Genomic DNA, 14,401 nt, shown 5'->3' on the forward strand with positions numbered 1-14,401 from the left:
AGGAAGAACAGCTTGGCGGGTTCCCTGAGGAACCGACCTGCGACGATCTGCAGCTGTGCAGAGAATTGTCATTTTTAAATATTCACATATTTAATCAGCTGAACGGGGTCTCACAACACAGATACGCACTTTTGCTCAGACACACACACACACACACACACACACACACACACACACACACACACACACACACACACACACACACACACACACACACACACTGGTTAGCTGCCTCATGTAAAGGATGTTCTGTGGGGTTTGCTTGCAAAGAGAATGTTCATACTGTGATTATACTTTGTGATAATCTGTGATTTATGAGACTTTATTAAGTATTAGAATTGTGTTAATTCTGTTGGAGCAACTTTTTATTCCTGCTTGGAAAAAAAAAACCCAACACCCTGAGTATTTTTGACAGAATCCAAATGATCATATTTCTACTTCATTCTGTAACAGGCTCATTTATTGAGTCATTTGGAGATTTCTTTTTCTATTTGAAGTTTTCACAGGGATTTCTGTTAAATGAGATGCCAGACATTTCCTACCCTTCCCCCCTAAAGTTTATCTGTGTTTGCAGAATTATTTTTTTATTTGTGAATGGAGTACAATGGAAAAACAGAACCAATGTTAAAATCTCAAGGCACAACACCTTCAAATGAGGTTAACATTACTGTAAAATGTAGGCTGACTTAGAGAGCACATCTTGCCCTGAGCAACACAAAATATTTACTGAACTAAAAGGTTACCAAACATGACATTATGAACTAGTAATTAACGCGTGGCAGAACTCGGTCGTTGTTTTAAGGCAGGTACTAAATGGAAATGATTGCTTGACTTAAAGTGCTAGATTAGAAATGAGTTCTGTGTAACACTCGGGAGAATAAACGCTAACCGTGTGAAAGAGCCAAATGTCTCTGATACTGCAGTGAGATCCTGAGGCAGCATCAATTAGCTGTGTGCATTGCTTTGACCTGTCACTTGGATATCTGAGCACCTTTTATCATTGGGCACAGTGTGGAGTATGAGAGGCATCAACTTTAATCATGTGTTGTTGTTGTTTTTTTCGTCTTTTATTTTTGGTTGGGGTAAAAATATGTCTCTGCGCCATGCAGAGTCCCCAGACAGCCATGTTGTTTACTGCCGATTAACAAAGCAAAAGGGAAGTCAAGACTGTGACATCAGGTAACGTGAATGAGATGCCACAATACCACAGCAGGAGCACAGGAAGAATTCTGAGAGAGGAAGAGCAGGGCTCAGAGCAGGGGAGGAGGACAAAGAGAGAGACAGTGATGTGCCTCACTAACAATCTTGCAAAATCCTCTCTGAGAGAACACAAAAAGAGTGTTTGGGATGTCAAGGATTCTTCAATACTGTACAAAATTAGAAGATGAAAAGAGACTATTGTTGGTCGTTTCGCGGATATGTTACAATCAAGATCAGAGGATTTTTAATTCATAATAGTTGCAATTACTGACAGTGAACACTGACCTGTTTTAAGTCAAGTGCCAAGAAATGGCTAATGGTTTCAATGGAGCTCACTTATAGTAGTGAGGATTCAAAGTAGTTTGGATTTCAAAACTAATCTAGTGTTCTCTGTTGTGTGAAGTTTTTGGGTTGAGCATGTTTGAACGCAAACAGCCAAACACTTCAATCTAACTTAATACAGGATTTCCTTTTTCCAGCACTGTAGTATTTCTTAAGTCCAAGTGAGCATGGCAGGATGTAATCAGGAGAATTCACCTCAAACAAGTGGGAGTGGGTGGTGATCTTTATTCCGGTGCGTGATCATAGACTGTATGCATGGGACCAGTACAATCTCTGTGCACGTAATTAAGCGGCTGCATGATGTTTCCTGTTCTCATGATGTTTCCTGTTCTCTAGTATGTTCTTCTCCATTCTTTTGTTGATTTTGTGATTCTGTCAATCAACCCATGTTGGTATAAAGCAAATACTTTCATTATTGAGTCGGGAAGTGTACTGTTGCTACATCTATCACGTCCTCATTGTTCTTTTTGCGTCATGTCTTGCCCCACTAAACCCCACCCTCCAATCCAACAGGGATAGTTCCTGCTCTTGGAATTTTCAGGAGTGCATTTGATAAAGGCGTATTTAACTTATTTTAGTCACACTACCAGCATTGCTAAAATTATTTCACTCATCTTGAGCTCAGGTTTTATATAACCCAGCCTCAAGTGAGGTGAGAGGATAATCTTAAATATTACGGGGGGGGAAACACAGCTTGTAATTTCTTAATATTTGTCACCCACTAAGGTGTAAACATAGTGTGTGCCACACGTAAATAAACAGCACAGCTTGACCAGGCAAGTCCTTTCCTTGACCCCGAAAAGCATGTGTTTGGCTCTACAAACGTTCTGCAAGAAAGTAATGAGAAATGACATGACAACTAGCAGAAGCAAGATGACACATCTACCCAACATTACTGTAGGCAACAACATCCCTTCTACATGTTTCTAATATCCTAAAAATACACTTTAAACAGGATGGGTAGTCTGCCAAAGGATCAAACAGGCACAAGTGGTGCACCAGCTGGTACCGTGGAGAATACCTTGGATTCCTGCAGCACAGAGACTGACGTAGCTCTTGCACAGGTCAAAGGATTAGCGGGTTTGTTAGTGACAAAGATGAGTAACAGGAAGGAAGAGGGAGGTACAAAGTGGTTGCTTTTGTTTGAGGTGCTTTTCTACTGTATTGAACTAAACAGCTTTTTGGGGGGAAAAAAACTTATATAACACATTCAATCTTCATATTTAAAAATGTGTCCATGTTAACAGCTTGTGTGTATTGATATTAAGGAAAATGAAGCAAATACAGATGAACCAGAAGGAAAAAAAGACATAAATATCCACAATAAGTATGTCACAACATATTTTTTAAGGAAAGGTGTCCACATTGTGTACCCGTGCTTGTGCACGTGTCTGAAATACCTCTGTCCTGAATTTGCGTTTTTCCAAATCTGAATGAGGGTCCTCATGGTTTAATGAGCTTACTGAACAGTGAAGTAGTTGTGTGACAGTCCCTGAAGATTCCAGAATCAGCAGGGCTACTACAGCTTATTATTTTTCATCTATTTTCCCTTTACAGGTTGCTATTACCACACCTGAACACATAAAAGCACAGCTCAGTTTATCATTGCTCTTCGGAAACTATTTATTTAATTTAGTTTTTTGGGTTTTTTTAATGGTTAAGACATCTGAAGCGAGACTGGTAACGGGAGGAAAAAGTGGGGCATGGCATGCAGTAAAGGACTACAGCCTCTACATGGGGATGGCTTGTGTCACACCTTAGCCTGTAGTTTAATGTTGAATATACTATAAAGATAACTATTGGAATTGTAAATTATGTGTGTCCATGTCACTGGTCAAAGCTGAAGTTCCTGGTATCCACATTTTATTTAAAATGCAGTGTTTTGTTACTAGAAGTAAGAAGTAGGTATAAGTACATCAGAGCTCCTGGAGCACTTGATCACTTGAAAGTCAAACAGCATCAGAACCAGAATTTTTCAGAAATGGATTCATATTAACACCCCGATGTTAGCCTCTTAAGCATTAGCAGTAACTTACAATCAACAATATATTATTCATAAGCATTCATTATTCCTAACAATTATTTGTATGAGCTCATTTTCATAGACTTGCTTTTATGTGATCTCTCCTTTTAAGATTTCTATCAATCTCTCCCTTCCCTCATTAATTTAATTGTTTTTACTCTTTTTATCTATCTCCTCTAATGTTACGCAGCCATGCTTGGTGAATTTGTCGCAGATTGTCCTTTAGCGTGATTGTCCCCGTCTCCCCATTCCCCCGCTGGCCTGCACTCACACTGTTCCAGGACCGACTGGTCCTGAGCACGGTTATTTCTTGGACGTAACATCGTAATACAACACATACATCCTTTTACGTGATCATTAAGCAGGGGGCCAGTCATAACACTCCGATTTGTCAATATGGAAAGCTGTCCACATTGTGTACCCATGCATGTGCTCGTTCATGAAGTGTCCTGTACCAAAGCACACCTTTTCCAAGCGTGCCAGGACCAAGGAAGCGTACCGTGCAACATTAAAAAAGAAATGGCAACTGATTGGTTCTCCTGGATTTCATAACCATTAATTGGTTGAGCCTGTGAAAGATTTTTGGACCCCAAAAAGTCCCTTTAAAAAATGTAATCATTCATATATTTAATTTAGCCCTGTTATGCAGTAATTTAAACAATGCCCAATACATTTTGTGTCAGCACTGTAGCAGAATGACACAGCAAAAAAGAGAAATGTCCTTAGGCTTGACATCCAAGGTTCATGCTCCACTCTAGCCCAAGTGCTGCTGAAGTGTCCCTGAGCAACCAGACTTTGAATGGCTGCTAGCTCCATGAGCCCTGCCTTGTTCCTGACCCTGCATTCTGCCCTGCTGTAAGCCAGTGGGAAACTGAACAGAGAAGTTCCCTATGGGAGATATAAAGGAGACCAAGGATGTTTGTAGCGCTGTCAGTTTGACCAGGCAGGAATGAGTGGTGTGATCAATATTTTACACATCTGCTTTCTTCTGAAACTCTCAGGCACGTCTCTGGCTGTCACAAATAGACCAAAAAGTACAGAGAAACAACATGAACAAGGATACAATTCAATGTAAGAAATACAAACTTCGAGGGAATTAAATATAATGTTAATCAGTATAGATTTAATGATTGTACTTTGGATTAAAAAAGGTCAACTTGCTCACTTACCCAATTTGTGTCTCTGTTATCTCTATCAACAAAAATATGAAACACATTTGTACAAATTACATACAGGAGTACAACTTTGCAATAGCTGTACGGGAAAACTGTCCATGTGGGGTACAAAAGGGCCTCTACACATACACAGTCTCTCAACTCCGACTCTAATTATAACTTCTCTAGTTTCTTGTCAGACTGTAAACAAAGTCAACAGGTAGAAAAGAAGTCTTGGCGGAGGAGAGTTTTTTTTATTTCAAACCGCTGGCTACACTTAACGCTCTGAGAAGTTCTTGGTTGCTTCCAGAAGCTGTATCAACCACAGATAATAGACGATAAGTTAGTCCATCATCTAACTGGCATGGTTGTATTAAGTGCAGGGGTGGGAGATGAACAATATAATTCTGTACTTGACTTTAAACCTACATTGACTAATAGGCCACCAGGGGCAGCAGAAACATCGCAATTTTCAGCTTTTAATTGAATATATATGCACTTTTACATTCAAATTTCTTTTTGGTCTGAGTGTGTTTTCATGATAGCTCTCAGGATGTTAAGAGACTTAAAATAAATACAGCAAAACGTGCAAAGTGTTCTGATATCTGGGGACCTTCTGAGCAAGTTAACTACAGAAAACTTCAACATTTACAATTACTGGAGGTTTTTTTTTTTTTTTTTTTTTGTACTTATCATATGGTCTTCCATGTTTCCCCAGCTCACAACATCAACTTTGTCTGTCTGCTGCACATGCATATAGACTACATATAAAGAGTAAATGTGAGTTGCCTGCTGTGCTGATAAAAGCAGTCCAAGTGAACCCAAACAGTTAACTTATGGACTTGTTAACCAAAACACATAGAGGTGATAATGGGGACTACGTGCAGTAGGTGTGTGAATGTGTGTTTTTCCTTTTCACTTGAGCAACACCCTAAATGCACATGTTGTAGTTTGATTCATTCTTAGTTCAGCTTTACTGACAACAGCTACTGCAATTTAGGAATGACTAGTCTGTGCACAAAACAGGTAGGATCCTTGTGGGGAAGGTGTTTGGGGGGGGGGGCATATAATTGTGGATGAAAAGAGATCAGGGCAGACAAGACTGGATAGATTCTCCACCCCGTCTGTTGGCGCTACACGGGGAAGACAGAGTGAGTAGGGGAGGAAGATGGAAATTGGGGATGAAAAGACAGAGTAATGTTTTTGTTTTACTTAAACTTGAGCTTTTTCTCTCCCTAGTTACTCAATTTAGCTTTTTTTTTCTTGTTTTGTTTTTACAAATTCTACCAGAATTCACTTAGCTGGGGTGTTTACCTTAGTAGTCAGTCACTGTCAACCACCAAGCAGCTTCATTGGAGCAGCTGGATTTCTATCTAAGATTAGACTTAAGGCATTTTGAAGTTATTTGCAGGTCTGTATTGTGTCAGTGGGAACTTTGTTCATATAAATCCTCCTCTCTTCTCTGTGCTGAGAGGGATGTTATTTTTTTCTCCCATCCCTTGTAACTACAGCCTTTCAGAACTGTACATGCACTTGAAGTGTACAGGAGAATACTAGGTTATGTTAGCTGCTTCTTCTCAGAGGAAATCTCTGTAACTGCTGCAAAACGAACAATGAAAAGGCTCTTTCCTTCCTTTGAAGGAGTGGCAGGCAATAGCTTTGTAAATCCTGACTCCTGGGGTAATTTTACGCTTTTTGAAGGCTCATTTTGAATAATAAGCCAAAAAGTGCCCTTTAATGGCTTTCATTCATGGTATCCATTCTTTAAGTGATAAAAGAACAGAAACTCAAATGCTTATGAAGGTGAAACCTTATTTTCTTTGCATGATGTGGAAAAGATGTTCATAAACATTCCCCTGTATGAGTCACAAGTGCAGTCTCACTCAATGCAGTGATAAGTCAACCAGGTTAAAAACACTTAAACATGTCATGAATAACAATCTCTCACTGCAGGACGATTCAAGGCTAAACCAGCTAAATTAAGCAGCTTGTCCTCCGTTTGCTCTATTTGGATAGATCTCGCAAGAGATAGCTATCAGCTCACTGATGTAGGTAGGATTTATTTATTTATTTTCACCTTTTATTTATTTATATGTAGTTTTAAATACCACCCACGTCTGCTCCACATTCCTCTTGTCTGCTCACTCGTTAAGATCTAGGCGCTGCAGCACCAGAGCTGACAGTCTTTTTACCTTTGTGATTCAAAGATCCAAAAGCCTTATATGCTGCATATTTACTCTTGCAAATTTGAGTTTACAGACATTTTAGCCCTGACAGATGCTTCATATTTATAAAAAAGTGCGCATATAAGGATGAAAAATGATTTCTTTACTTCTGGAATAAACAAAAACACCTGCAATGATGATGCCATGCAGGTTGTTGTATACTAGGCAGGTTGGGATTTCAAAAGTATTTTTTGTTTGGCTTTAATAAAGCAGATTTTAAATAATGATTTTTTTGGCAATTCAAGTAACTGTCTATGGCTTTTGAATTTAGTTTGAACTTTAAAGACATAATTCAGACTTAATAAGACTATCACAAAGTTTAGATCTGACGAGAAAGCATTCCACTAAAAGGCCCTAAAAGTACTCAGCTGAGCTGCGGAGAGACTCATGAATAATCATGAAAGGTAATCAAACCAGTAAGTCAAATGTCTTATGGGCAGTCTGAGTTGATTCTTCTAGAAACTAGGGATTATTACTGACTTTCTATTTCCTTTTTATTGTTTTTTTTTTTAAGTATGTGAATCTGAATGTGTGAGTGTGACATTGCCTTCTTCTTCCTTCTTGGATCGAGTCGTGTCTTAGATGTTGAACCACAGAAACCTTTGTGGAGGCTACAGAGGAGAAAAGTCTGCACTGCTGCAGCTTCCACATAGTTTACCTCTGTATCTTATTTAAAACTTTAAGGGAAAGACAAGAGAGAAACTTCTCGAGCATTGCTGAGGTTGCCATTGAGCAAGGCACCGAAACCCCACCAGCTCAGGGGGGGGGGGGCGCTTCCAGTGGTGGCAGCCACTATTACATCTCTCCATTAATGCATGTCCACAGGTCCTGCTTGTGCATAAGTGTGATTCAGGCCTGTTTGTGTGTGAGATGCATGTCTCAACAATAACAGAATGTGAACCAGAATTTCCCTTTCGGGATTAATAAAGTTAAATTAATATAAAATAAGACCTGTCTAAAGAAAAATAGAAGCATGTATCTCTCGTCTTTATCTATGTGATCTATGTCAGTATAATGTGTTATACATAAAGAAAGATATACTCTCTGTATTTTATTCTCCTCAACAGAGGCAACTTATTTTTAGAACAGAATCAGAGCAGGATGAGTTGCTGAACAAGGACATCTATGGGTCACATTGGATAATGCAATAATCCTGACGTTGCCGGTGCCATTGTACCCTTTCAGAATTACAGCTGCAATAACAAAATGCAATTTTACAAAGACTATTCTGCAAACATGTTTTTGTTGTTGTTGTTGACAACAAAAAAGAATTCTTTACAAAGCCTTTTAATATCTATTCACCCCATCAGTGACTGGAAATTCTCAGATACATAAATGCAAACAGATAAAATGAAAACAAATTGCACCTATCAAAGTTAAAGCTCAGTGGCTGGAGTTGCAATTTGACATAAAGTGCATATAGGTCAGGACCTGCTGTCCCTTTTCATCAAACCCTTGTAGCTCACAGCTTGTTACATAGACATGATTCACATCCTCCAGTATAATCTTGCACAGAGCACAGGAAGCAGACAGAGTGAACATTAACCTTACTTAAGCTGCTGTTTTCCCTCCAGGGGATTTGGAAGGATTTTATTACTTAAAATTGAATGGCACACTTCAGTAGGAGGAGCAGACATACACAGGCTAAAGCTTCTTAGTCAAGCTGACACGTTTAGATGTCTTTCATGTGGTTAAGATGCTTAAGAAGCCAAATGGTTGCAAATGTGCTTTTTCTTTGTGTCTTTTAGTTGTTGTTGTGTGTTTTTCTTTTTTTTCTACAAAGACATTACATCACATGCCACAAAGACCACTTCATGTCTCCTTAGGCTCTTAAGACTCAGAGACACTCCTTTCAGGAAAGCTCTTTTTTCCCTCATCATGCTCAATCAGTGCAACGTTTAGTGTCTTTTGATTCTGATTCAAGAGGCTGCCCTGACCTTTGAGACCTGAGCAAAGAGAGATGAAGTGCTTCTAAAGATAACAATATTAAGTGAAAAAAAAACTCCAGCTATTTGCTATCAGAATGTGTCCTTTGTGTATTTTAATTTAAGTTTGTACTGAGTCATAAATCCCCTCGAAACAAAGAGAGATTACTTTTTTCTTTTTGCACATTAGTGCAATCAAATTAAAATTCTGCAAGCTTGCAATCAGAAAGTGTTCCCCGACTCAAAGCATTTTCCCTTCATTTGTACACTGACGTTAAATAAACCAAGTCTGTAGAGCACTTGACAGTTTTTGAGATGAATAAATAAAAAGGAACACGTTCTTTTATCCCTGCAGATGTGTCTAATGACAGCTGTGGATATTTGACTGTCTTCTTCAAACAGAATTATCGCAGTTCGGCCCGTGCCCGCTCCCAGCCTTCATTACTATTGCATGGCCAGTGGCCACTTTGACTCATTAAGACTGCATTACATTATTTACAAACTGGAAACTATTCAAGGAGCACTGTATTACAGGACTGGGAGTCACCCATTAAACCCCTAATTATGAATTATGAATAACTTTTTTATTTATTATGCCATACATTTTGCACCTCTAGGTGTATTTAAAGGACTGGCCCTTTTTTTTGCCATTACGTTTGTTGTAGAAAAAAGAAAAGGACAGATTCAGGACAAGATTTTTTTGAATTGTCAGACATTGGGCAAAGAAATACTTCTACAGCCTAATGGGATTGAAGGATTTCAAGCAGAGTCTACATGGCTGCAGGGAGCTCAGAGAGGCAGGGAAGGACTGACAGACGGATGGACTCAATAAATGGCTGCATGAAGACAACGTCAGAAAGATTAGTTGATATAACATGAGGAGATTGAGATAGCCCGGCTTAAAAAAAAAGACTGAGTCATGGTTAGCATATCATGCACATAATAAAATAGGGTTTCACTTCACAAAATGAGTGCACAAAAGAGCAAAGTCAAAAATGTTCTCTGACACCTTCCTTTCTTGCAACGTACATATCAGGAATCACAGTTCTGCTCAATAACCAAACATAACAGGAAATCCGCTGGTGAGGAGACAAAGTGTATCTACAAGTTGTAAGCACTGGCCAACATTGCTCACAATTCCTTCAGTTTGGATCTGATTTTAAAAGACTCCCCTCCAGGCCCCACTTTCAAGCCAGCTCCCTGTGTGTGCTGGTTTAGATTTACATCAATGTTAGAGGTAGAAGCTGCTCCTCTGATCTTCACCATCAGAGGTAAGAAAACTGTGTACACTGACGATAAACCCTATATTTTAAGTGCTAGCGCAGCAAATATTTATACAAACTCTATATAATGTGGGGGGCGCAGATAGCTCAGCGGCAGCGACTGCGCGCGTACCATGTTGCGAGGCCCTGCTCCTCGCGCGGGCGGCCCGGGCTCGCGTCCGGCCTGTGGCCACCTTCCCGCATGTCTCTCCCCACTCTCTCCCCCTTTCCAACTCTATCTGTCCCATCAATAAAGGCAAAAAGGCCAAAAATAATCCTTAAAAAAAAAAAAAAAAAACTCTATATAATGTGTATAATGTGGCTTTGTTTTCATTATATCTTAATATTCACAATAACGTGCACCCAAAACCCATCTTATAATCAACCATGATTGCCAAATGTAAAACAAAAATGTCAAGCCTTGTAGCAGAAATGAAGACCATCACCAAAGTTATTAAAGTTAATCGATTCCAGTCACCAATTCTTTGCCACATACAGAACATTCAGTTTCACAGAATAACATTGTAACTTTTACTCAATGGTGGCTAAGGAAGAAAAGTAGGATGCCAAAAAAGGACCAAGATCACCCACAATTGATAATATTCTACCAGCTGAGACTTCAAAAAATCTGCAGCAGTACAGTATATCAACAGTATATCACTCTGTACCACGAATTTGAGAGTGGCAGTAGCTAAGGGGACTTGAGTTAGGAACCGGAGAGCTGCTGGTTCATGTCCTGGTGCAGATTAAAATATGGAAGTTGATCTGGTAGTTGGAAGGGTGCCAGGTAATTTACAGAGAATTGCCAAGGTGCCCTTGAGCCAGACACAGACAGCACTCCCTGCATAGCTGTGTGTAGCAGCTGAAGTCTGACATCTCTCCACTCCACAGGTCCTGTTTATGCATGCGTGTGTAAACCAGAATTTCCCATAGAGATTAAAAAAGTATGAGCTGTAGAAACAAAGCACCGGATTTATATCATTAATTTCTTTAAAGGTCACAATATTCTGCAAAATACACTTTACCATGGTTTTCAAACATTAATATGTGACCCTATCCTGTCTACAAGCACCCCCAAAAATAAGAAAAACTCCATCCTCTCCATCTTTTGCCTGTTCCATTTCTGAGAACATGTTTGCTCAAGAACATGTTTGGAGATTTTCCCCTTGTGACATCACAAGGGGAAGTAAGACTTCTCACAGGTGGGTGACACTCCCACACATAGATGTTTGTTCTGCCCTCTGATTCTGCCTTCTCACCATAAGCAATGTTGTTTGATGCAAGACAACCAAGCCACTCAAGCCCTTCCACGGGGGCGTGGTCGAACACAGCTTACTTGTGTTATGATAATGCTTGAGGGGAGTCTCTTTCGGGTCTTCAGCCATGGGTGTGTTTTGGTAGGCAGAGATACAGGGTCAGGACTGATATCACACCTGGGGGTGGTGTGGTGGCTCTGTCTTGGTAACCTTGATTAGCAGCACCTGCGAAGGAGCGTATAGGCACGGGATTGAATGGAATGGACGCCGAGATGCAAGGCGTTGGAAGAGGAAAACGAAGATCAGATGAACAGTTTTTTTTTTTTTTTATGTTGACACCCTGGGGGATTTTTGTTTTGCACACTAGCTGAACGGACATCAAAGAGGAAAACGCAAGCTGGCGGAGGGGATCACCACTGGTTGGGCTCACTGGGCCAAAAGAAGCAGGCTTGAGGTATGTTGTAGCTGTGGTTGGTGTAGCAGTGTAACACTTGCATTTCAAGATATAACAGTAACAGCCTAGGCATGATAAAATACATGATCAGAGTGGATTTGCATTTGGGGGCCTCTGTGAATTATTTAAACTTGTAGAAAATGAGTATTATACGTGAACTTTAAATGTTCATCACTATTACTATGCATTTTAGAGAGGTAAAGATAAAGAAGTTGTTGAATATTCCCACCCTCAGTAAGTTTAGATGAGACACGAGACAGTAGGAAATTACACCATTATGGCAGAAAAATCTATTGTCTGACAAAAATATAAAAACATTTGGGCAATTATGAGAAGGCGATAACTGGAAATGTGTTTTGAATATAAAAAACAATCATGAATTAAGTTGCTAAGCCCTTAAAACAAAGCTGATTCTGTATTATTTTTTTAGGAATATCAGCCAGTGATGTATAGCAACACAATTAGCACAAATCTCAGTGATTTGACTGAATGCAGCCATCCTGAGGCTGTGACTAAAGAGGCAAAATCCAAGAGCCTATCTGTCACATAGAGTAAAAATGATGGATAACCATTTAAACGGAGAAAATATCATATCCAGGAGGAGAAATTACAGCTCCGGTTTAATTGTCTGGCAATGTTATTATATAGAGAATGGAAGGCAGCATTCACAGAGACAATTAGGATACCTCTCTTGCAGCTACAATGGGCTGAGGAACAATTAGGAAGTCACAAAGCACATCACCATGCTTCCTGTATGGCAGACAGGTGTCTCACCAGAGGTGTGGGACTAGGCTCACTGCACCAGAGGCTGAAAACACCCTGAGCTTTTGTGGCCAAAAACATTCACCCACTGTAAGAGAAAGTAGCAGGATATGGCCGTAGAAGAGGGTGGGCGGGGGGCTGCCGAGTAATGCCCGCTCAGAGGTGGGGCTGTTAATTACAATGCAACATCTTGGATGAGAAAGCACTTGTGGGACAACGGAAGTTCAAAGAGTGAGTGTAACTGTGGTTCAATCAAAGTACAAAATGAAAGCAGTTTGGCCCTTGACCAAAAACAGATTGAAGCCAGGTATGTCATTAATTACGCATTGTTCTTTTCCTTCCAGGCTGCATGTCTTGTTGTTGTATTCATATTGCTAACTTTGTGACTTCCCCAGGGGTTTATGCTCTCTTTTATCGCAATAGCTGTCACTAAAGAGCCTGCTTCCGTGCATGTGGCGGTTCCTCCTGGGAGAATTTGTATTATGACATACTTTCAATAGTCTTCTTTTTAGTTGGATTTTTGCTGTTGTTTGTCTATCCCTTACATTTCTCTTCTCTGACTTTCTCCGCTAACCCAACCTTGGATGTCTACCAATCAGCCTGGTCCTTGAGGTTTCTGCCTGTTCAAAGGAAGTTTTTCATTGCCGCTGTTGCCTAGTGTCTGCTCATGGTGAGGTACATTTGTGTCCCTTTGAGTACCGGTAATACAATGTAAAAAAAATAAACTAAATTTAGACTATTTTTGTTTGGTGTGATGGGAAACCTTATGTTGGAATTTTGGACCTATGTTTAAAAATGGTTTGATTGATAGGTTGGATAATATGAAAAGAAAATTTCCATTTGCAGCTGTCAAAAAATAATCACAGGTTCTAAAACGTCTGTCTCAAATGTGTGTGTTTTTTGTGCATCTTTTTGTTTTGATACAACAAGAGGATCTTTGAGAGCATCAAGCAGCAGGGGGGCGTTCCTATTGAGAAGGTGTGGTCTGCACTGTTCTATTGGCCTGTGCATTGGCAGATCTACAGGGGGAACTCCATTGCTTGCAAAACGACAAACCAACACCTGTTCTCATTTCATCTCTCCCTGTCCTCGCTGTGCCTCTTGGACCACCGTTGAAGGGCAGACTCCCAGGTACTCCGTGAGGAATGGAGGCAAGTTTCCTATTCAAAACACTCCCCATCCATTTCCTTATGGCCGCCACCTGTTCACCCTCCTCCCCCCTCTTCGAACCACCTTCACACCGCAGCCACTCACACCTCGCTCCCTCGTGAGGAATGGGCAGATTGTTGGGGGATGGGAGTTGATTGTCACTGTCACAGGGGGCAAAGGAGGAAAGGAGGTGGGAACTCTTTGTAACTCGGTGGCGCCTGAGCTCCAGATGTCATTCTTTTAAATGACATAATTATTACCGTCTTACGACTCCCCTCAGCTTTCAGTCTGCACATCCACGTATGCATATAAACACATTATTTCTGCACATTGTTATTCAATGACTGTGTGCCTATACTTGTTGCAAATAAACGTCTTTCTCAAAGGTTATAGGTAGCTGTAGTTCATTAAGCCTTTCTCCTGCTTTCAAACAGTATAAAAAACTAACAGAATTATAGATTGAAAAATGCAAAGACTTCATATCAAATTTGAAGAATGTGACCCTCACAAAAAGAGTGATTTTCTTGAAAGATTATCAATCTCATATCAAACTGGCCGGCTTTTTCTACGCTGCTACCCTGGAGCTGGGGCCATCTGGATCGGCCATTTCTGGTCATTAAGCATGCTCCCTCTTTAAGAATCGTGTAGC

General features: G+C 40.2%; 1 long non-coding RNA gene across 3 annotated transcripts in view; it reads left to right on the top strand.

Moving 5' to 3' along the window:
- Positions 1-14,401, top strand: part of LOC306835223 — a 98,740-nt gene that overhangs the window by 69,286 nt on the left and 15,053 nt on the right. For all 3 annotated transcript variants that reach the window (XR_013780591.1, XR_013780592.1, XR_013780593.1), the window contains exons 3-5: positions 11,755-11,841; positions 13,203-13,273; positions 13,534-13,754. This is a non-coding gene — a long non-coding RNA (uncharacterized lncRNA). The remainder of the gene's footprint in view (positions 1-11,754; positions 11,842-13,202; positions 13,274-13,533; positions 13,755-14,401) is intronic.

Source organism: Symphodus melops, assembly GCF_947650265.1.
Source record: "Symphodus melops genome assembly, chromosome: 14".
In the NCBI taxonomy this organism is placed as follows: Eukaryota; Metazoa; Chordata; class Actinopteri; order Labriformes; family Labridae; genus Symphodus; species Symphodus melops.